General features: G+C 46.9%; 1 long non-coding RNA gene and 1 pseudogene across 2 annotated transcripts in view; one reads left to right on the top strand and one right to left on the bottom strand.

Annotated features, from left to right (window-relative positions):
* LOC144819515 (uncharacterized) overlaps positions 1-21,855 on the top strand; it is a 509,138-nt gene that overhangs the window by 239,133 nt on the left and 248,150 nt on the right. The window lies entirely within an intron of this gene.
* LOC144819116 (ubiquitin carboxyl-terminal hydrolase 22-A pseudogene) overlaps positions 1-21,855 on the bottom strand; it is a 96,435-nt pseudogene that overhangs the window by 40,729 nt on the left and 33,851 nt on the right.

Genomic DNA, 21,855 nt, shown 5'->3' with positions numbered 1-21,855 from the left:
CAGGATGCGAGTCCCTTGCTCACTGCACCATCAGGATTCAAGCAAGCCGGGCCGAAGACGGCTGTAATGCCAGAAACCGGTCCCCGGAAGCTTGTTTCCTTTCTGGTAAAGAATTGGCTTGGTAGTTTGGTCTGCCCTGTTCCCATGATGCACTGGGCCAGGGACAGACTAATTTGCATATAGCCAGGTTCTGAACTGGGATGGTGCAGTGAGCTAAAAAACGGTGATGGATCAAGCCCTGATCTGTGGACTGGGTAGGAGTGTTCTGCTTAATTCAGAATACTCTGTCCATCACCACCCCCTTGTAAATAATTTTGGCCACCATAAGCGTGGAAGGGTATACTCGGATGCGAGTCCCTTGCTCACTGCACCATCAGGATTCAAGCAAGCCGGGCCGAAGACGGCTGTAATGCCAGAAACCGGTCCCCGGAAGCTTGTTTCCTTTCTGGTAAAGAATTGGCTTGGTAGTTTGGTCTGCCCTGTTCCCATGATGCACTGGGCCAGGGACAGACTAATTTGCATATAGCCAGGTTCTGAACTGGGATGGTGCAGTGAGCTAAAAAACGGTGATGGATCAAGCCCTGATCTGTGGACTGGGTAGGAGTGTTCTGCTTAATTCAGAATACTCTGTCCATCACCACCCCCTTGTAAATAATTTTGGCCACCATAAGCGTGGAAGGGTATACTCGGATGCGAGTCCCTTGCTCACTGCACCATCAGGATTCAAGCAAGCCGGGCCGAAGACGGCTGTAATGCCAGAAACCGGTCCCGGGAAGCTTGTTTCCTTTCTGGTAAAGAATTGGCTTGGTAGTTTGGTCTGCCCTGTTCCCATGATGCACTGGGCCAGGGACAGACTAATTTGCATATAGCCAGGTTCTGAACTGGGATGGTGCAGTGAGCTAAAAAACGGTGATGGATCAAGCCCTGATCTGTGGACTGGGTAGGAGTGTTCTGCTTAATTCAGAATACTCTGTCCATCACCACCCCCTTGTAAATAATTTTGGCCACCATAAGCGTGGAAGGGTATACTCGGATGCGAGTCCCTTGCTCACTGCACCATCAGGATTCAAGCAAGCCGGGCCGAAGACGGCTGTAATGCCAGAAACCGGTCCCCGGAAGCTTGTTTCCTTTCTGGTAAAGAATTGGCTTGGTAGTTTGGTCTGCCCTGTTCCCATGATGCACTGGGCCAGGGACAGACTAATTTGCATATAGCCAGGTTCTGAACTGGGATGGTGCAGTGAGCTAAAAAACGGTGATGGATCAAGCCCTGATCTGTGGACTGGGTAGGAGTGTTCTGCTTAATTCAGAATACTCTGTCCATCACCACCCCCTTGTAAATAATTTTGGCCACCATAAGCGTGGAAGGGTATACTCGGATGCGAGTCCCTTGCTCACTGCACCATCAGGATTCAAGCAAGCCGGGCCGAAGACGGCTGTAATGCCAGAAACCGGTCCCCGGAAGCTTGTTTCCTTTCTGGTAAAGAATTGGCTTGGTAGTTTGGTCTGCCCTGTTCCCATGATGCACTGGGCCAGGGACAGACTAATTTGCATATAGCCAGGTTCTGAACTGGGATGGTGCAGTGAGCTAAAAAACGGTGATGGATCAAGCCCTGATCTGTGGACTGGGTAGGAGTGTTCTGCTTAATTCAGAATACTCTGTCCATCACCACCCCCTTGTAAATAACTTTGGCCACCATAAGCGTGGAAGGGTATACTCGGATGCGAGTCCCTTGCTCACTGCACCATCAGGATTCAAGCAAGCCGGGCCGAAGACGGCTGTAATGCCAGAAACCGGTCCCCGGAAGCTTGTTTCCTTTCTGGTAAAGAATTGGCTTGGTAGTTTGGTCTGCCCTGTTCCCATGATGCACTGGGCCAGGGACAGACTAATTTGCATATAGCCAGGTTCTGAACTGGGATGGTGCAGTGAGCTAAAAAACGGTGATGGATCAAGCCCTGATCTGTGGACTGGGTAGGAGTGTTCTGCTTAATTCAGAATACTCTGTCCATCACCACCCCCTTGTAAATAATTTTGGCCACCATAAGCGTGGAAGGGTATACTCGGATGCGAGTCCCTTGCTCACTGCACCATCAGGATTCAAGCAAGCCGGGCCGAAGACGGCTGTAATGCCAGAAACCGGTCCCCGGAAGCTTGTTTCCTTTCTGGTAAAGAATTGGCTTGGTAGTTTGGTCTGCCCTGTTCCCATGATGCACTGGGCCAGGGACAGACTAATTTGCATATAGCCAGGTTCTGAACTGGGATGGTGCAGTGAGCTAAAAAACGGTGATGGATCAAGCCCTGATCTGTGGACTGGGTAGGAGTGTTCTGCTTAATTCAGAATACTCTGTCCATCACCACCCCCTTGTAAATAATTTTGGCCACCATAAGCGTGGAAGGGTATACTCGGATGCGAGTCCCTTGCTCACTGCACCATCAGGATTCAAGCAAGCCGGGCCGAAGACGGCTGTAATGCCAGAAACCGGTCCCCGGAAGCTTGTTTCCTTTCTGGTAAAGAATTGGCTTGGTAGTTTGGTCTGCCCTGTTCCCATGATGCACTGGGCCAGGGACAGACTAATTTGCATATAGCCAGGTTCTGAACTGGGATGGTGCAGTGAGCTAAAAAACGGTGATGGATCAAGCCCTGATCTGTGGACTGGGTAGGAGTGTTCTGCTTAATTCAGAATACTCTGTCCATCACCACCCCCTTGTAAATAATTTTGGCCACCATAAGCGTGGAAGGGTATACTCGGATGCGAGTCCCTTGCTCACTGCACCATCAGGATTCAAGCAAGCCGGGCCGAAGACGGCTGTAATGCCAGAAACCGGTCCCCGGAAGCTTGTTTCCTTTCTGGTAAAGAATTGGCTTGGTAGTTTGGTCTGCCCTGTTCCCATGATGCACTGGGCCAGGGACAGACTAATTTGCATATAGCCAGGTTCTGAACTGGGATGGTGCAGTGAGCTAAAAAACGGTGATGGATCAAGCCCTGATCTGTGGACTGGGTAGGAGTGTTCTGCTTAATTCAGAATACTCTGTCCATCACCACCCCCTTGTAAATAATTTTGGCCACCATAAGCGTGGAAGGGTATACTCGGATGCGAGTCCCTTGCTCACTGCACCATCAGGATTCAAGCAAGCCGGGCCGAAGACGGCTGTAATGCCAGAAACCGGTCCCCGGAAGCTTGTTTCCTTTCTGGTAAAGAATTGGCTTGGTAGTTTGGTCTGCCCTGTTCCCATGATGCACTGGGCCAGGGACAGACTAATTTGCATATAGCCAGGTTCTGAACTGGGATGGTGCAGTGAGCTAAAAAACGGTGATGGATCAAGCCCTGATCTGTGGACTGGGTAGGAGTGTTCTGCTTAATTCAGAATACTCTGTCCATCACCACCCCCTTGTAAATAATTTTGGCCACCATAAGCGTCGAAGGGTATACTCGGATGCGAGTCCCTTGCTCACTGCACCATCAGGATTCAAGCAAGCCGGGCCGAAGACGGCTGTAATGCCAGAAACCGGTCCCCGGAAGCTTGTTTCCTTTCTGGTAAAGAATTGGCTTGGTAGTTTGGTCTGCCCTGTTCCCATGATGCACTGGGCCAGGGACAGACTAATTTGCATATAGCCAGGTTCTGAACTGGGATGGTGCAGTGAGCTAAAAAACGGTGATGGATCAAGCCCTGATCTGTGGACTGGGTAGGAGTGTTCTGCTTAATTCAGAATACTCTGTCCATCACCACCCCCTTGTAAATAATTTTGGCCACCATAAGCGTGGAAGGGTATACTCGGATGCGAGTCCCTTGCTCACTGCACCATCAGGATTCAAGCAAGCCGGGCCGAAGACGGCTGTAATGCCAGAAACCGGTCCCCGGAAGCTTGTTTCCTTTCTGGTAAAGAATTGGCTTGGTAGTTTGGTCTGCCCTGTTCCCATGATGCACTGGGCCAGGGACAGACTAATTTGCATATAGCCAGGTTCTGAACTGGGATGGTGCAGTGAGCTAAAAAACGGTGATGGATCAAGCCCTGATCTGTGGACTGGGTAGGAGTGTTCTGCTTAATTCAGAATACTCTGTCCATCACCACCCCCTTGTAAATAATTTTGGCCACCATAAGCGTGGAAGGGTATACTCGGATGTGAGTCCCTTGCTCACTGCACCATCAGGATTCAAGCAAGCCGGGCCGAAGACGGCTGTAATGCCAGAAACCGGTCCCCGGAAGCTTGTTTCCTTTCTGGTAAAGAATTGGCTTGGTAGTTTGGTCTGCCCTGTTCCCATGATGCACTGGGCCAGGGACAGACTAATTTGCATATAGCCAGGTTCTGAACTGGGATGGTGCAGTGAGCTAAAAAACGGTGATGGATCAAGCCCTGATCTGTGGACTGGGTAGGAGTGTTCTGCTTAATTCAGAATACTCTGTCCATCACCACCCCCTTGTAAATAATTTTGGCCACCATAAGCGTGGAAGGGTATACTCGGATGCGAGTCCCTTGCTCACTGCACCATCAGGATTCAAGCAAGCCGGGCCGAAGACGGCTGTAATGCCAGAAACCGGTCCCCGGAAGCTTGTTTCCTTTCTGGTAAAGAATTGGCTTGGTAGTTTGGTCTGCCCTGTTCCCATGATGCACTGGGCCAGGGACAGACTAATTTGCATATAGCCAGGTTCTGAACTGGGATGGTGCAGTGAGCTAAAAAACGGTGATGGATCAAGCCCTGATCTGTGGACTGGGTAGGAGTGTTCTGCTTAATTCAGAATACTCTGTCCATCACCACCCCCTTGTAAATAATTTTGGCCACCATAAGCGTGGAAGGGTATACTCGGATGCGAGTCCCTTGCTCACTGCACCATCAGGATTCAAGCAAGCCGGGCCGAAGACGGCTGTAATGCCAGAAACCGGTCCCCGGAAGCTTGTTTCCTTTCTGGTAAAGAATTGGCTTGGTAGTTTGGTCTGCCCTGTTCCCATGATGCACTGGGCCAGGGACAGACTAATTTGCATATAGCCAGGTTCTGAACTGGGATGGTGCAGTGAGCTAAAAAACGGTGATGGATCAAGCCCTGATCTGTGGACTGGGTAGGAGTGTTCTGCTTAATTCAGAATACTCTGTCCATCACCACCCCCTTGTAAATAATTTTGGCCACCATAAGCGTGGAAGGGTATACTCGGATGCGAGTCCCTTGCTCACTGCACCATCAGGATTCAAGCAAGCCGGGCCGAAGACGGCTGTAATGCCAGAAACCGGTCCCCGGAAGCTTGTTTCCTTTCTGGTAAAGAATTGGCTTGGTAGTTTGGTCTGCCCTGTTCCCATGATGCACTGGGCCAGGGACAGACTAATTTGCATATAGCCAGGTTCTGAACTGGGATGGTGCAGTGAGCTAAAAAACGGTGATGGATCAAGCCCTGATCTGTGGACTGGGTAGGAGTGTTCTGCTTAATTCAGAATACTCTGTCCATCACCACCCCCTTGTAAATAATTTTGGCCACCATAAGCGTGGAAGGGTATACTCGGATGCGAGTCCCTTGCTCACTGCACCATCAGGATTCAAGCAAGCCGGGCCGAAGACGGCTGTAATGCCAGAAACCGGTCCCCGGAAGCTTGTTTCCTTTCTGGTAAAGAATTGGCTTGGTAGTTTGGTCTGCCCTGTTCCCATGATGCACTGGGCCAGGGACAGACTAATTTGCATATAGCCAGGTTCTGAACTGGGATGGTGCAGTGAGCTAAAAAACGGTGATGGATCAAGCCCTGATCTGTGGACTGGGTAGGAGTGTTCTGCTTAATTCAAAATACTTTGTCCATCACCACCCCCTTGTAAATAATTTTGGCCACCATAAGCGTGGAAGGGTATACTCGGATGCGAGTCCCTTGCTCACTGCACCATCAGGATTCAAGCAAGCCGGGCCGAAGACGGCTGTAATGCCAGAAACCGGTCCCCGGAAGCTTGTTTCCTTTCTGGTAAAGAATTGGCTTGGTAGTTTGGTCTGCCCTGTTCCCATGATGCACTGGGCCAGGGACAGACTAATTTGCATATAGCCAGGTTCTGAACTGGGATGGTGCAGTGAGCTAAAAAACGGTGATGGATCAAGCCCTGATCTGTGGACTGGGTAGGAGTGTTCTGCTTAATTCAGAATACTCTGTCCATCACCACCCCCTTGTAAATAATTTTGGCCACCATAAGCGTGGAAGGGTATACTCGGATGCGAGTCCCTTGCTCACTGCACCATCAGGATTCAAGCAAGCCGGGCCGAAGACGGCTGTAATGCCAGAAACCGGTCCCCGGAAGCTTGTTTCCTTTCTGGTAAAGAATTGGCTTGGTAGTTTGGTCTGCCCTGTTCCCATGATGCACTGGGCCAGGGACAGACTAATTTGCATATAGCCAGGTTCTGAACTGGGATGGTGCAGTGAGCTAAAAAACGGTGATGGATCAAGCCCTGATCTGTGGACTGGGTAGGAGTGTTCTGCTTAATTCAGAATACTCTGTCCATCACCACCCCCTTGTAAATAATTTTGGCCACCATAAGCGTGGAAGGGTATACTCGGATGCGAGTCCCTTGCTCACTGCACCATCAGGATTCAAGCAAGCCGGGCCGAAGACGGCTGTAATGCCAGAAACCGGTCCCCGGAAGCTTGTTTCCTTTCTGGTAAAGAATTGGCTTGGTAGTTTGGTCTGCCCTGTTCCCATGATGCACTGGGCCAGGGACAGACTAATTTGCATATAGCCAGGTTCTGAACTGGGATGGTGCAGTGAGCTAAAAAACGGTGATGGATCAAGCCCTGATCTGTGGACTGGGTAGGAGTGTTCTGCTTAATTCAGAATACTCTGTCCATCACCACCCCCTTGTAAATAATCCTCAGGGGTCTGGTTCACACTCTATAAAACTATAAATTAATTAAATAAATAAATAATCTAGAGAAATACATTACATTGTGGTGACACGTGGCGATTCCAAATAAACTCCAAGGCTTTTTCCAGAATTTTTGTTGCACCACTACACAGAAAAGGTCAGATCACTTCATCATCTAATGCAACCATTTCATAAAAGAACTGAATAATAGGGCACTCACAGCTCCCGGTGGATTTTCAGGCTGACATCTTTAAATTACAGTATTTGCAGATCAGGAATAATAGACTGAAGAGTCTATTTACTATGTTTTAGCACCGTGTTTGCATCACAAAAGTGCTGCAAAACTATTCTAAATCTTTTTTCACTAATTCACTTTCCAGCGCTAAACTTATTTAGCGCTGGAAATTCCCTCGAAAGTAATGCTTTATATTACTTAGTGCCAAGGGGGCGTACCATGGGTGGTGCATGGACATGCCCATGCAACCACCCAGGGTTTTTTTATGTTAAGCCCAATTTACTTAAAAACATAGACAAGGTTTAGTCTCAGAAAATTGCATCCATTTCAGATAGGCGCCATAAGGGGGAAATACTTTTATTTCTCCTTTCTTTTCTGAATTTGCATGTGTGCTGCACTGTGCACACATATACAAAGTAGGAAAAGGTTCAAAGTTAGTCTATGCATCATATTTTGTACTGGAAGATATAATTCCAGTACAAAACCTATGCTAGACTCACGGAGACACCCTTACAAAATGGTGCAAAGGTGTGTTTGTGGCGCACAGAGGCACATTTCTGTGCTGGCTCTAATGAGAGGGGGGATAGTGCCATATTTCTGTAAATATGGCACTCTCCTGCTCTGTTCTTCTCATGCAGCGCAGCACAGTATTTGGGGTGCTGCACTGTGCTGCATGACTATCAGGTAAATCCAGCACCCAGGGTCATATTTAAAATGTTGTAACATGTAGGATATCTGTTAAAAAGATGACCTGTGCTCCCTTTTTGGAATGCATCACTGCCCTATACACTCTAAACAAGGTGGATGGATCATCTGCCACTGTTTGACAGATGTACCCTGAATTCCAACTAGGGTGGTAACATTAACAATGGAGTAGGCCAATGCATTAGCCAACCTGACCCACATACTGATTGTCGTTGAAGAAGTTTTTTTTACTTGACCTGCTCCTCCAAAGTAAACAAAAATGGGGTTTATTTTCTAAACTTGTGAGCCTATCAAGTTACACCATCAATGATTGCTTTACATGTAAGAGGTCTAACAATTTTTCTTCCTCAGATGATGGATAGTGAAAAATGGTAATATTAATTTCTAAGATCTTTGCAAAGCTGCATCAGCTTTAAGAATAAAAGTTGGATCAAGGCGAAGAACAACTTTATTTTCTAAGATTGGCAAAAAAGGAACAAGATGATTACTAATAAAACAGCCAATTACTTTGTAAATTATGCAAGTAATTAGCATAAGATGCTTGAGATGAAGTTTTACAAGCATTTTGCACTGCCACAACTAAGTGGATGCTTGGTCCTTTCCAACCACAATTTTTTTTATAAGGTTTTATATAACGCTGGCTGGACACTAGGGTATCAGAGCGCTTTACATGGTTACATCAAGATTAGCATTAGGATACAGCGAGTCAAGAGTAATAATGCAAGAATGGTGAAATAACATTTGTATAAAGGTAGCATATACAGACACATTAGATCAATAAAAACTGACAGAAATGATTACCAAGGCAAATGACCTCAGGATTTACATTAGAATACATTGAGTCATGAGTAAAAACAGCAAGTGTGGTTGGGAAGGCTACAGAGGGAGGGGGAAGCATGAATGGCGGGAGACATTAAATGGGGGAAGGGTGAGGAAGAACTGGGTAAGTGTAGGCTTGGGCTAAAAGATGCTTATAGTTAAATAAGAGGGGAAAGGTAGTTAAACGGGGTGGTTATAGGAAGAGGGGGGAAGAGGAAGTCAGGTGATCAGTAAGGAGGGCCCTGAACAGTGAGACACAGGCTGAGACAATAAGGGGACTTAGTGATAAAGGAGGGGAAGGAAGTAAGATAGGGGCAATTATGAGAAGGGGGAGCGGAAGTCAGGGGATCGATGAATGTAAAACAAAACAGTGAGACGCTGGATTGGGACATGTGTCCAGTGTTGGGATTAAGGACCCTAGTAGTAGTTGAGAAGGTGCAGTTTCAGGGCTTTTTTGAAGCTGTAGTAGGAGGGGTTGCAGCGTAGTTCAATAGGGAGGGAATTCCAGATGGTTGGCACATTTCCAGAGAAGGAGCGTGATTGTGTGGATTTCTTATTTAACAGAGGGGGAATGAGAGCCAGCGTGTCGCTGCTCCTCAACTCTCTGGAGCTGCCGGCTTTGTGGAGTTTCTCCGATAGGTACCGCGGGGTGTTTTGATGAAGGGCTTTTATGTGTGATGCAAGCGGTTTTGTTAGTGGATCTGCCTTCAACGGGGAGCCATTTGAGGGATTTGAGGGCTGGAGTGATGTGATCGAACCGTTTGCAATCTGTGATGAGCCTAGCAGCAAGGCTGAGAACAGATTTGTTTGGGGCTACGTGGATTTTAGGTGTTTCAGCGAGGATGGTGTTATCATAGTTGATTTTAGACAGGACCAGTGATTGGATGACAGATTTAAAATCCTCTGCAGGAATGAAGGGTTTGATTTTCTTGAGGTGATGTTGCGTAAAGAGAGCACCCTTTGCTGCATTTTTTATGTGAGAAATAAGACTAAGGTTCTGGTCAATGTAAATCCCGAGCGATTTAACTGAGCTGGAAATGGTGAGTTAACAGTTGAAAGCATTAAGATCCGAGATACAGGACTGGATGCGAAGCGGTTTGTTTTTTGGTGAGAAGAGGATAATTTCAGTTTTTTTTAGGGTTGAGTTTGACCTGGTTGAAATGGAACCAGGATTGCATCTTAATCAGGGTGTCATTGAGGTGTAAGATATCAGAACGTGATTTAATCTTGCAGTAGATTTGGGCGTCATCGGGGTAAAGGTGGTTATTGATTCCTGATAGCTTAAGAATGAGGGATAGAGGTTCCATGAAGAGGTTGAAAATAGAGGGCGAGAGTATAGCTCCCTGGGGGACACCAAGGGAGATCGGCCTAGGTTTAGAGAGGCAATCGATAATTTTATTTGTTGAGTCCTGTGTTGGAAGGAGAACCACTTGAGTACTGAGACATGAAGGCCGAAGCGATCTTTGAGAGTGCTAAGAAGAGCAGAGTGGCTGACAGTATGAACACAGCAGAGAGTTCGAGGAGAATGAGAAGGGAGAACTCGCCCTTGTCAAGGGATTGGTGTATGTTGTCAATTATGTTAAGCATGGCTGTTTCAGTACTGCTGCCCTTTCTAAAGCCTGATTATAGTGAGTCCAACAGATTAAAAGTGTCAATGTGTTTGTCCAATTGAAGCAGGGCACATTTTGCGAGGGCTTTAGAGAGAAGTGGGAGGTTAGAGATAGAACGGAAATTGTTAAGGTGGTTTGGATCTGCTTGAGGATTTTTGAGGATGGGGGTGAGTTGGAGGGAGACAGGGACACAAACCATAGCCAACGAAGAGTTGATGATAGTGGTCCAATAGGGAGCAATGATGTGTTTTAAATCTTGGACAAGGTTAGCAGGGAGAGGGTCTTTGGTGTGAGAGGAAGGTTTAAGTCTGGTAATGATGTTAAGGGCATCACGTTCGGTAACTGGGTGGAAATTATGCTGGGAGGCATTATTTTTTAGAAGGGGGTAGGTGGGGTAGAGTTCAGGTGGGGGACTGATGCAGGGGAGGAGAGAGGCGTCAGGAGGAATAGTAGAAAAGGGGAAATCTTAGGGGAAAATGTCAAAAGGGGTAAGGTATTGTGTTGGGGAGGGGGGTTAAGATGAAAGATTGATCAATTTTGTTGATTTTTCAGTGAAAAAGTTAGCAATTTCGTCACATTTCTCGGTTGAGGCCAGTAACTTGGGGGGAGGAGCAGAAGCTGTTTTGCTTTTAACAATGCTGAACAATTCTCTGGGTCTATTTTTGGCCCGATCCAGTTGTGAATGGAAGAAGGAGGCCTTTTCGCTGAGAATGTACTTTTTATACTTGGACCTAGGAGATCTGTGGGGGACGTGTGTTGTCTCCAAGTATGTTCAATCATTCTAAAAGAACGTCTATCCCGGTTGAGGTCAGCATTGAACCAGGATTTGGAGGAGTTTTTTTGTGTTTTTAGTTTTTCTGGGACAATTTGGTTGAGGACCTCAATGATCGATTTGTTAAAATGATCAGTGAGGTCATTTGCATTTTTGGAGAAGGGAGTGGGTTGCAGTTGTGCTTTGACTGTAGACTCCAACTCTGCTGGGGGAATAAGGTGAAGGATTCTGGTCTGTTTCCTTTGTTTAATGGTTTTGAGGGGGGAGGATCGTGTTAGTGATCGAGAAGAGGATGAGGTGAACCACTACCTCTCAGTTTCCAAACAGGGATAGTTTTCATGGAAAATGACCTAACAACTATTGGAACAAAGATGGTTGCATATGAAGACATCCATAACAAAGAATTGACAACGCCTTCAGAAGAAGATTCCATGACCTTCTTTGCCCCAGAAGAACACCAGCTATAATTTCTTGATCATCTTCTCTGATATGTGCTAATGACTTGGGAATAAAAGGGAACAGGGAAACACGCATAGGTGTTCCTGTGGCTACTTGAGCATCAGAGCATTTACCCCAAGATTCTTCCTCTGAGAATCCTGAAAAAAGGTGTAGTTGGATGTTGTTCTGAAAGGCAAAGAGGTCCTGGAAGGGAGTTCTGAACCATTTGCACATTTACTGGAAGACTAGAGGTGACAGGTATAGATTTTTAGATGATGGCATCTCCCTGCAAAGCCTGCCTAAAAAGTCATTGCCTCCTTCTCTGATATGTCACTTTTAAAGACAAACAATAACTCTCTGCCCTTGCCATCATCTGTATTGGATAACCCCAGAGATTTTGATTTTGTTCCTTCCTGATGGTGGATAAAATCAACTGGCACCATATTGTTGATTCTTATTTATACATGTTTCTAGAGGATTTAGTTTCCCAAAAATGTCTGAAAGATCTGATGAGGGCTTACAGTTCTCTACACTTAGTTGATCTTTGACTCTCCACTAAGGACACTGTCCCAGATTTTCCAATGTTGCTTCCCATCCCAATAAACTAGCAACTGCTTTTAAAAATACTGCTTCCCCAGGATGAAAAGGTAAGCTACTCCCGGTGAGGAGGAGAGTGGAGTACAAAGCCCTCTGCACCTGTCATCGCATCTTGAATGGCAGGGCACCCGTCCCTCTGACTAAATTGATCGAAGTGTACAATCCAACACGTGCGCTTAGATCTGCAGGGGGCGGCTTACTGAGGATCCCGAGAATCAAGAAAGCCCGCATGGGAGGCAGGTCCTTTAGATGCCTAGCGGCAACTAATTGGAATAAACTGCCAGTGGACTTGCGCCTGGAACCGGAGGAGGCTAGGTTCCGAGCGAAACTTAAAACCTTTCTCTATACTAAATGATTGTCCGCGCAGTTTCTGTGTCCCCTGCTAGCTGCCCCTCCCACTTTTAGCGCGTGGACACGCCGGTGTGCGTAATCGCTGCGCTCTATAAATGTCCCAATAAATAAATAAAATAAATAAGATTCACTGAATGAAACCGCCATTGCAGAGCTTTTTGGTAGACACCAGAATCAAAGTCTGTCAAACTTGAGAAACTGACACCCAGCGAGCATGTAGACAAAGAGTGCGGGACGAAAACATAAGTTGACCAATGGCATTGCTAACACATAAGAGGCAAAGTGACTCTGAATCCTCAACCATTCTCTCACTGGCTCCTGCAGGAGAAAGTGAAGGGATGATTATCACTGCTCTTAAATCTGAGAAAAAGACTGTATTAAGGTTTGTCTTCAACCTGCGCCTCTAAACATCAGGGTTTGAGAAGGATTGAGCTGACTCCAGTTCAAAATGAAAAGAAACTGATGATGGGTCAGACTATTCTCAACTAATATATTCAGCTCTTATTAAACCTATAACTTCTATGGAGCTTGTAGCAGCCATCCATCCAGATATGGCTAAATGTTTTTGCTTTAAAGATGTGAAGGAGTCATTAACATTGCTTTCACTTGAGTGAGGCAGACTATAGGCTGCACAGCACGACCTTCAACTGGAAATGATGATCTTGTACAGAGAATCAGATATATTTTGGTTAGAAGGAGCAATCTGAATATAGAAATATGCATCCTCTATTATCATGAAAATCATGGAGCTTACTAAAAGGATTACATTTTGGAGAGTCACTATTTTGAATTAAATTGTTTTTTCCATTGTGATCTCTTACCATCCTGCGTTTGTCTGACAATCTGAGCACTAGGAACATGATTGAGTACACCCTCATATCTCTTTCATTCATGGGATCTGTTACCACCACATTCTTGTGTTGAAGGTGTTGAAGAGCTAATGAAAAAGCTGCTCTCTTTGTAGAACACATTGGTGAAGCTGTCTGCCTGATTTGTGTGTTTGGGGCAGAAAGAGAAAAAAATACTTTCATTTCAGAATCTCTTGCCAATTGTGAATTCCTGAAGAAACACCACCAATCTCTTGGCAGTAAAAAAAATAGAAACGTTTACTCACACTCAAGCTTCCGGCACCACATTGCACTTGCAAAAACAATTCTTGGCACACACCACACAAGATGTCTTCCTGAGGATAACTATTACCATGGCTTGATCATTTTCCATAGTGACCTTTAGCCGCGGCTACTGCCCGAACTGCTCAACGGAATTACACCAAATTTGGCAAAAAGGTAGAGTTTGGTTCACAGATCACGCTTTTTGTTAAATGGTGTAAATGCGAGCAGTAGTTCCTGAGAAAATCAAAAGTAAAATCATAGATATATCTATGGACGAAGTAGGGTACACGTATCCTCCGAGGATCATGCTCGTAGCTTTACGAGCACGAGCTGCATGTTAATTGGCTGTCAACTGTCTGTCAACACTCCAAACCAGGAAGTGTTGGCAGCCATCTTGTGTTTTGGTAGAACCAATGCACAAGAAAAAAAAAATAAAGGCACAAAACGCAAAAAGAGGGCAGGGTAGAAACACCCTGACACCCTGGGCCTGCTCAGGGGGTCGGCCAAAATAAAAAATTTATTTTTTAAATCGTGGTATTGGATAGGATACTCATATCCCGTGAATAAAAAACAAAAAATGAAGCACGCTTTAGTGCTAATTAGCCCCACGGGGGCCCAGTCCCAGGGGAAATGTGCTTTATTATAATTGGGGGCCAGAGGGGCCCCTCAGCCCTGGGGACCGCCACCCCTGGGTTTTAAAAAAAAATATATGTGGGGGTGGCTCACGGGCCTCCCCCGCAGCCCCGGGGACTGCTACCCCCGGGGCTTCGGTTGAATATGTGCACGGGGCTCACGGCCCCGCAGCAACTGTAAATGTGTGGGGGAGGCTAAAAGCCCCCCCCCAACCCCGGGGTCAGCCACCTCCCCGGGGCACTGAATATTTAAATTAAGGGCAGATTATTTATTTTTTTTACAGTAAAATTTGGATACACGTAGCCAGCGCGGCGCTCAGCACGACCCCTGGTGTGCATGTGTTGGGTATGCGTATCCTACCACGTATGCTGCGCGTATCCAAGCCAGAAAAAGAAAAATATTTTTCAGATATCTATCAAGCTTATGTGTTTAGATGTTGGGTGGCTCTAAAAAGAGCCTTTGTGTTTATTGGTACCTACAAGTAAGTACCTATGCAGAGCACTGTTCCCTCCAAGCCGCGCGCCTGGGCACGCGCGCACCTATGCCTCCCGTAGCGCGCATTTAAAAATGTAGAGCGCGCACAGACATCTGAGGACCTTCGCGCCGCCGCTTTTAAAATGCGTTCGGCGCGAAAACGGTCAGATTGTTTGCCTTTTGTGAAGGTAATCGTGTTAATTGCAGCCCCTCCGTCATGCGCTGCAATTAACATGATAACTTTGACATTGGCACACTATCTGACCTTCAGCTGTGCCATCATTGAGGTGTTCAGCTTCAGCCGGTGGCTGGCACCTTCAGTCCCCAGCCTCACTTTCCAAGCTCCTTACCTGTTTCCCATGAGTCTTCCCCTGCCCACGGGCCTGCGAGCCTCTTCCAGGTGCGCACCCTGACCCAGTGACCCCTAACGTCTCATCTCAAGTGTTAGCCCCATATTTGGTGGCAGCCGCCGAGGATGGAGCCCCTGGTGGCAGCTCCCCCAGAGCCAGCCACCCCACGAGCCCATCAGCTTTGGCATCGACCAGATCCTGAACAGCCCCGAGCAGGAGAGTGCCCCGCAGCCCACTCCGCGGGGCCCCGATGGCATCCGGGGACGGAGGAATGGGGGGGGTTCAAGGCCAGCGCACCCTACCACCCGCTCTCCGCCGCCTTCCCGGGCGCCACCTTTGAGGACTCGGGCTCCTACGGGTGAACCGGAGCCTGGCTTTTTTATTTATTTATGTATTTAATGCATTTTTATAAAGCGCAGACTTTACCAGAAGGTGTCAGAGCACAATAGAACCCATTACGTTACATGAGAGAACTGTTGCAGGTGTCATTCGGGTACCGGCTCCCATGCCCCTCCATGGATCCGTGCCGCCGCCCCTGGCCAGCGCCATGCACTCCATGCCCGGCCTGGGCAGCCTCAACTTCGCCGGGATGGAGAGCAGTCGGCGCTTCATCAAGGAGTGCTTCACAGTTCAGAGTGGGTTTGGGGTAAAGCCTCTTGGCGCTTTTACCTGGCATGTGGCTTTCCCTCTTCTCCTCACTTTATTGCGCTATGTGACATCCTGACTCTTCCTCTGTTCAGGCCCCTGGGTACTTAGATTACAGTCTGGCACTAACCCCCTCCATCAGGTTTCGGAGCGCCATGTCTGTCTCACCGCACCGTCTTTACAGGTCCAATGTCCAACATCGGTATCTTCCTGTCTTCTAGGAGCTATGCGACTGCCTCTTTGTGAGCTCTTCCAAACCTCCAGTTGTGGATAGTCTTTGTCAGGGTGATCCCACCCCCTCCCGCCAGCTATCAGTGGATAGCATGGGTGCCCACATTAAGGCCTTGAAGGATATGCGAATCTTCCCAGATGGCGCAAATCAGAGAACTCATTTAGCGCCAAGTGCCACCGAACAGTCAAATAAACTGTGCACGAAAACAGAAAGGAGTGAGCTGACAGGAGAAGTGTGACGATCCTTATTGGAAATGTGCACTTTTTAGAGTGCCTGCGCCTTCCTTTGTTTGTGATGTATGTTTTATTTTTGTTTAGCTAAAACACGTGCATTTCAAGATATTCCTATATGGTGTCTGGTCTGAGACAGCACGCATGCAAAATGCAAACTGGAGCGTGTTTAGTGCTCACGCACGAACCAATGTTTTAGCAATAGTCTGATGAACGTACTGCGCCTGCGTGCACCAAGAACCACGCAGGAACGAAACATTATACCATTTTCTGTGGCTCTGCGTGAGAAGGAAGTCTTCTAGGAGCTATGACTGCCTCGTTGTCACCCCATGCTCTTGACGTCTGTGTGTACAGATACATGCGGTCTTTCAAGTGCAGCCAGAGCTGTGAAAACAAGCACAGCCCTCGCCCAGCTGGCAGGGGATCCCAGGCTACTGGCAGAGGCGGCCGAGGGCCAACCAGGTGCGAAGATGGAGCCTAACAGCCCAAAAGGAAAGCTGAATTTGGGTCCCTGTGGTGATCGTGGCAGCCTCTATGCCAGCTGCGCTCTCGCGGCTGTAACACCCCCTGGGACGGTACCCCAGGCAGCCCTGACCGTCGGAGCCTGCATGAAGTAACACATCTGGAGGGAAGGGTTTACTGACTAACTGTTGTTTATGCACTCAGGTGTATGAAACGTATGGAGGAAACGGCATCCCACGGTGCAGTGCCATCCAACTCTGGTACATAAAAACACTCATAATCTGCACAGAGGACGCAACAAATGATAAATCATAGTACTGAATTAGAGCAGAGGGATGTTCTTCCTCGATCGCCTTGTCACAGCCTGCAAATATTCTCCCCTTCTTTAAAGATACTTTAATGTGTATACCCGTATTGCCAGCAAATGATCTTAAACAAGGAGGTGCTTTCCTGGGGGTGTCACGCAGTAGGAGTGACTACACACAGCAGACGCTTCAAGGCCTGCGTGACAGCGGTGCTGGTTAAGTAGGCTCTGCGGAGAGGACAAGTCCAGAGTCACGGGCTGTGCCGGGGCAAAGCAGCGGCCTCACTCTGGTCCTTCTACTGGGCACCGGGAATGGATTAGGCTGTGGCCTCCTTCTGGCCTCCAGGGTCTCTATCCCACAAGAGGCCCTGCAGCACACACTCCTTCCTACCTCTTGTGTCTCCAGGAACACAAGTGGCGCCCTCGAGCAGCCGGATCCGCCTGCTCTTTCATTTGCAGAGGGGCACCTCTGCCAGATCCTGCTCCCTGCAGTTTATTTCTAGGTTCTCGTGGGCACCGGGTGCCCAAGTCGTGAGGGGGTGACACCATGAGTTACCCGCACAGGGTGACACCGACCCATGTGACGCCGCTGGCTTCACCGCAACCATTACCTTTGCAGACAGTGTCTGTGTAGCAAGCACATCTAATCCAGCGTTGAGGAATTTGTGTTCATCCTGTTGCTCGTACCCTGCTAAATGCCGTGCATGCGTCCACACCAGATGCAATAACCTATGGGGAATGTGAGGAGATCGATGCCCAGAGTAAAACTCCTGAAAGATTGTAGACATTTCACAAACAAGACATGAATGAGCCTGGGCTTTGCATTTCACATTTGTGCCCGTCTGAAACTAAAAAGTCTCGCAGTAGTGGAGTGTGGGTAAGGGCTTGAACTATACAGTTCATAAAACACGTATTTCCAAGGTTGATCAGCCCTCGTAGACCTATGTTGCAGTTAGTGGTTATTTTTCTTCTCTTGGGATTATGTCGCAGCAATTCTAATTCTCTTTTTGTTGGCTCCCACGTTGAATATTTCTCTCCAACTCCTGTCATTGTATACTGGTAAGGAGAAACCATTGTTGGGGTAAAAGCTTATAGTTTCCAGGCTTTCCGTAGTTCTTCTTTGTCAATTTGTTCCATCGTAAATGTAATTTTGACACATAAAGCAGTATATACCCCCATATAAAAGGTCTATGGCAAAATTATGTTGTTTTGCTTTTGCGTCTCGTGGATATGTTTCTTTGTAAAACAGCCAAAAAAGACACAGTAGTGGAAGAGGAAGTCTGTTCAAGTGGGCACCGCACATGTGACAAATGCAAGACTTAGCCTTGCGTTTCCTGGTCTCAGGGGTGCCACTCCACACGAAGCACTGCACTGGTAGATGACACGCAAGTTCTGCTTCCAGTTCTCCACCTTAAAGCTGTTCACATGGGAGCAGCTGGCCGGACAGATGGCAAAAGGCACATGGGGCGCTGGGGGAGGAGAGCCTGGTAGAGAGTTCCAACACAGTCACGGATGGAGGGTGGGGTGGGGGCTGGCAGTGACTACACAGTAGCTACAGGGGAAAGGGGGCTTGGAATAGGAAGTGTAGTCCTGCAATTTGGGCTTTGTGGTCTGAAGGGGTGCAGGTTTCAAGTGCAGGTATCTCTGAGAGGAATCAGTCTCGTATGTGGCGGTATCGAGAGGGAAGGGATTTGAAATGGAACATACAGGAGGGTAGCAGCCGTGTTGGGTTCTTATGGAGAATTTGGGATGAGAGCATATGAAGCAATGTCTAAACTAAAAAGCACCACTAATTGTGACGTTAATGTGCCTCTGAAGAAGGAGTATTGGGTGGGACAGGTACATGAGAAGGAAGGGTAGATGAAGGGAGAACACGGGTAGGGGTGCCCGTGATGGCAAAGTCTCTCAGTGGGAGAGCCAGGCTCTCTCGTGTACCACCGCTTCTCTTAACCTCCGCGGCTTGCATGGAGTGGCAGCTCCTCCTCCTTTACAGACCAGAGGTCACACAAAGCAGCGCCTTAAAGACCGGGGGCCCCGCAGCTCACAAGGACCTTCTAATTCATTGATGGGCAGAGGGGCCAGGATACACTCCCCACTGCTGCATCATCCGCACTCTCCAAGCAGCACAACTACAAACATTTGTAAACTGGTTTTAGAGGTTAGTTTTTCTTCTGGTTCCAGTACCCCCTGGGCCCCCACCCTGCCTATTTCTTTGCGGTAGTGTGAGAATCCATTTCATGAAAAGGAATATAAAGTAGGGTTGCCAAAACAAAAATGCCAGCCATGTGTCATTTGAAGAGCCTGCAAAGACCTCGTCTTGACACTAAATATGGTTATAAATAAAAAAGTATGTATTCATTTGTAATTTGACTTTTCTGTCTTTGTTCCCTTTACATCAGTCATGGATCATTCGGGCAACCCTAGAACACAATTAAAAGTGCTTTCTATTTATATTTGCTGCACAGATTAGGGATGAAAATATGGCTTTAGGTGACTATTTATTTTTGTACTGTCTGGACATTAAAATAATGACCTGGCAACCCTAATCATAAGACTGGAAGTTTGTTGCAGGAGAGGCACATTATTTATTTCTTCCACCCTCGATCCCTGATTAACCCCATAATAGCAATAGTTTAACTTGTATCTGAAACCATACGCCGCCGTTAGTAACATACTGAGTTACTTCAAGTGTCTGGGAGTGCACCATGTGTTCAGACAAATTACTCCTCATCCTTGCCCTTCACTTTCACACTCACCCTGCACTCACAGCGAACACAATGCACTCACAATGCACTAGTGCTGTTCAACCTGTACCTTACCCTGCAGTCACACGACCACACTACTTAACCTGCACTCATGTGACACTTCACTCACCTGTCCCCCTTAGGGCTCAATCTGCTATCTCACTCAAACAAGCCCATCACTAACCATGCATTCATTCATCCCACTCAGCACTTACATCTGCACCCAAATTAATATGGTCACCTCACTCACCCTGCAGTCACACTTCTTACCCTACTCTCACACTGTCGCATTGCTCATCGTGCACTCACATGGGCACTCCTGCTACCCACACAGCGCAGAGGGTTAATGTGCATGCTACAAAGAACGTGTACCATGCAGATCACAGAACTGAGTGTGAGTAAACTATGACAGCGCTATAAAAAATGAAATGTTTGTCAGAAAAGTGCTATAGAGAGATGAGGTGCATTGTTGGTGAGTGGTAGTGAGGGAATTCATGGAGAAGGAGGAAATGGCCTGCAGGAACAGGGGGATGCATGCACACAGGGGGGCATAACATGTGCCCCCCTGCATGTATCCCCAGGTATGCGATCTTGTATAGGCTCCCAACATTTCCCTATCATACGAACAGACCTCTAGTTGGTAATCTTTAGTGAAATCTTATATTGGTACCACCGTTAGAGTCCTGTGCTTTTCTAAAGCTGAAGTGTACTTGCATGTGTAACCAATTCATGTAATGGTGTGTATGTAAATTGCAAACCTGCCTTAAGACACATCATGTGGCGCTGTATGTGTGGAATGCACTGCATTTTAGTTTTTTAAGCAAAAGTTTGGAGTGATATTTGCACTGATATTTGTTGCTGCACCCATATGCGTGATCCGGTTCATGGCGCTCATAGCATTGGCTGCAGCGCACAAAGACCTTTCACTGCCGCACACAGAGGAAAAAAATTAGAGGAAACATTGATGCAGAGTCTAAAGTTGTTGAGTAGGACTCTGTTACCCTCATCTGTAAAATGTACACCATCGCTTCTATAGATGCCGTCCATATCAAAATGCAGATTGTTGTTGAAAATGGACCCCATTCTATAATCTCTGAGATATGCAGAAACAGCTTTATTGACATGTTTCCTAGCTTTCTCAATTTGTGGACAATATTGGTTGGACCAGTTCTATTGCTGCCTTTGGCATATGTTAGAATAGACAAAGGCAGTTTGAGGGAAAAGTGATATCAATTTTGCAAAGGTGTCCTTCATAAGCATTTCAAGCCCTACTCCAGTCAAAGTGCCTAGGTTGTTGCCACCACAGACCACTATGAAGAGGTCAGGGTGTTGGAGATGCAAAAATGATTTCACCAATGGCACCAATTGGTGGCACTTTAATCCTCTCTGTCCAATCCATTTAATGTCTACATTTGGCAAAGCTAGGTCTTTTTCAATACCTCTGCTTGCAGCATACCTTTTGCACCAGAAAATATAGCTGTGTCCCAAAATCCACACTCTAAGCATCTTGAAGGAAGGTCTGGATGCACTCAGAAGGTGTCTGTATATGAAATGGCAGTTTGAGAAGTAAGGTTTTTCTAAGATGGTGGGTCAGATGCAGTTTTGAAAAAAAGGAGAGAAATGATTGGTTGTTTGAGAACATTATAGACTAAAAAATAGGGTGCATGTTTCTACTTTTTAAAAGTATGTTTCTTATTGGTTAAGAAGAACTGTTTGAAAGGAACATTACATAGAATAAGGTGGTATTTTGAGAAGTCAAGCACACTTGCTGTTTGGTTTAGTAACATTCTGTGGTGAACTTTTGACCTGTGTTTCGATTGACTGTTGTATGGCCTGTTAATATGGTAACAGCAGAAAGCAAATTGGGCGTAGGGTTCAAAGTTATGTCAGTTGGAAAGGGTTCAAATGTTCAAGCAATAGAAATGTGTATTTGCTTTTGAATTAATGTGGGAAGAAATTTGATTTGTCATTTACATGTATATATGTGTAGATTGAGAGGGAAAGTTTGCCATTTTTTGGTTTTTGCTAAGAACAGTGAAGTACAGAGATTCTGTATAAGAAAATCTGGAATATGACTGACATTCTTCTTAATCTACAAATCACTTTAAAAGGTGAGTTATTAACCTGTAAGGGGATGTATGTGGTGCATTTTGTTTTTAACCTCTTGAGTGCTCATTACGAGGTCAGCTCGTCATGAGCCAAGGCGCTCCGGTGCTCATGACGAGCTGAGCTCGTCATGACCGCGCCCGTTAGATGGAACGCTCGCACGCTGGGCTAATTCTCCTGCTGTGCTGAGCGTTCCATTGGAACGGGCGT

The sequence above is a fragment of the Lissotriton helveticus genome, chromosome 2_1 (genome assembly GCF_964261635.1).
Source record: "Lissotriton helveticus chromosome 2_1, aLisHel1.1, whole genome shotgun sequence".
NCBI classification, from domain to species: domain Eukaryota; kingdom Metazoa; phylum Chordata; class Amphibia; order Caudata; family Salamandridae; genus Lissotriton; species Lissotriton helveticus.
Note: the sequence above shows the minus strand (reverse complement) of the source record. Positions and strands in the feature narration are given on the sequence as shown.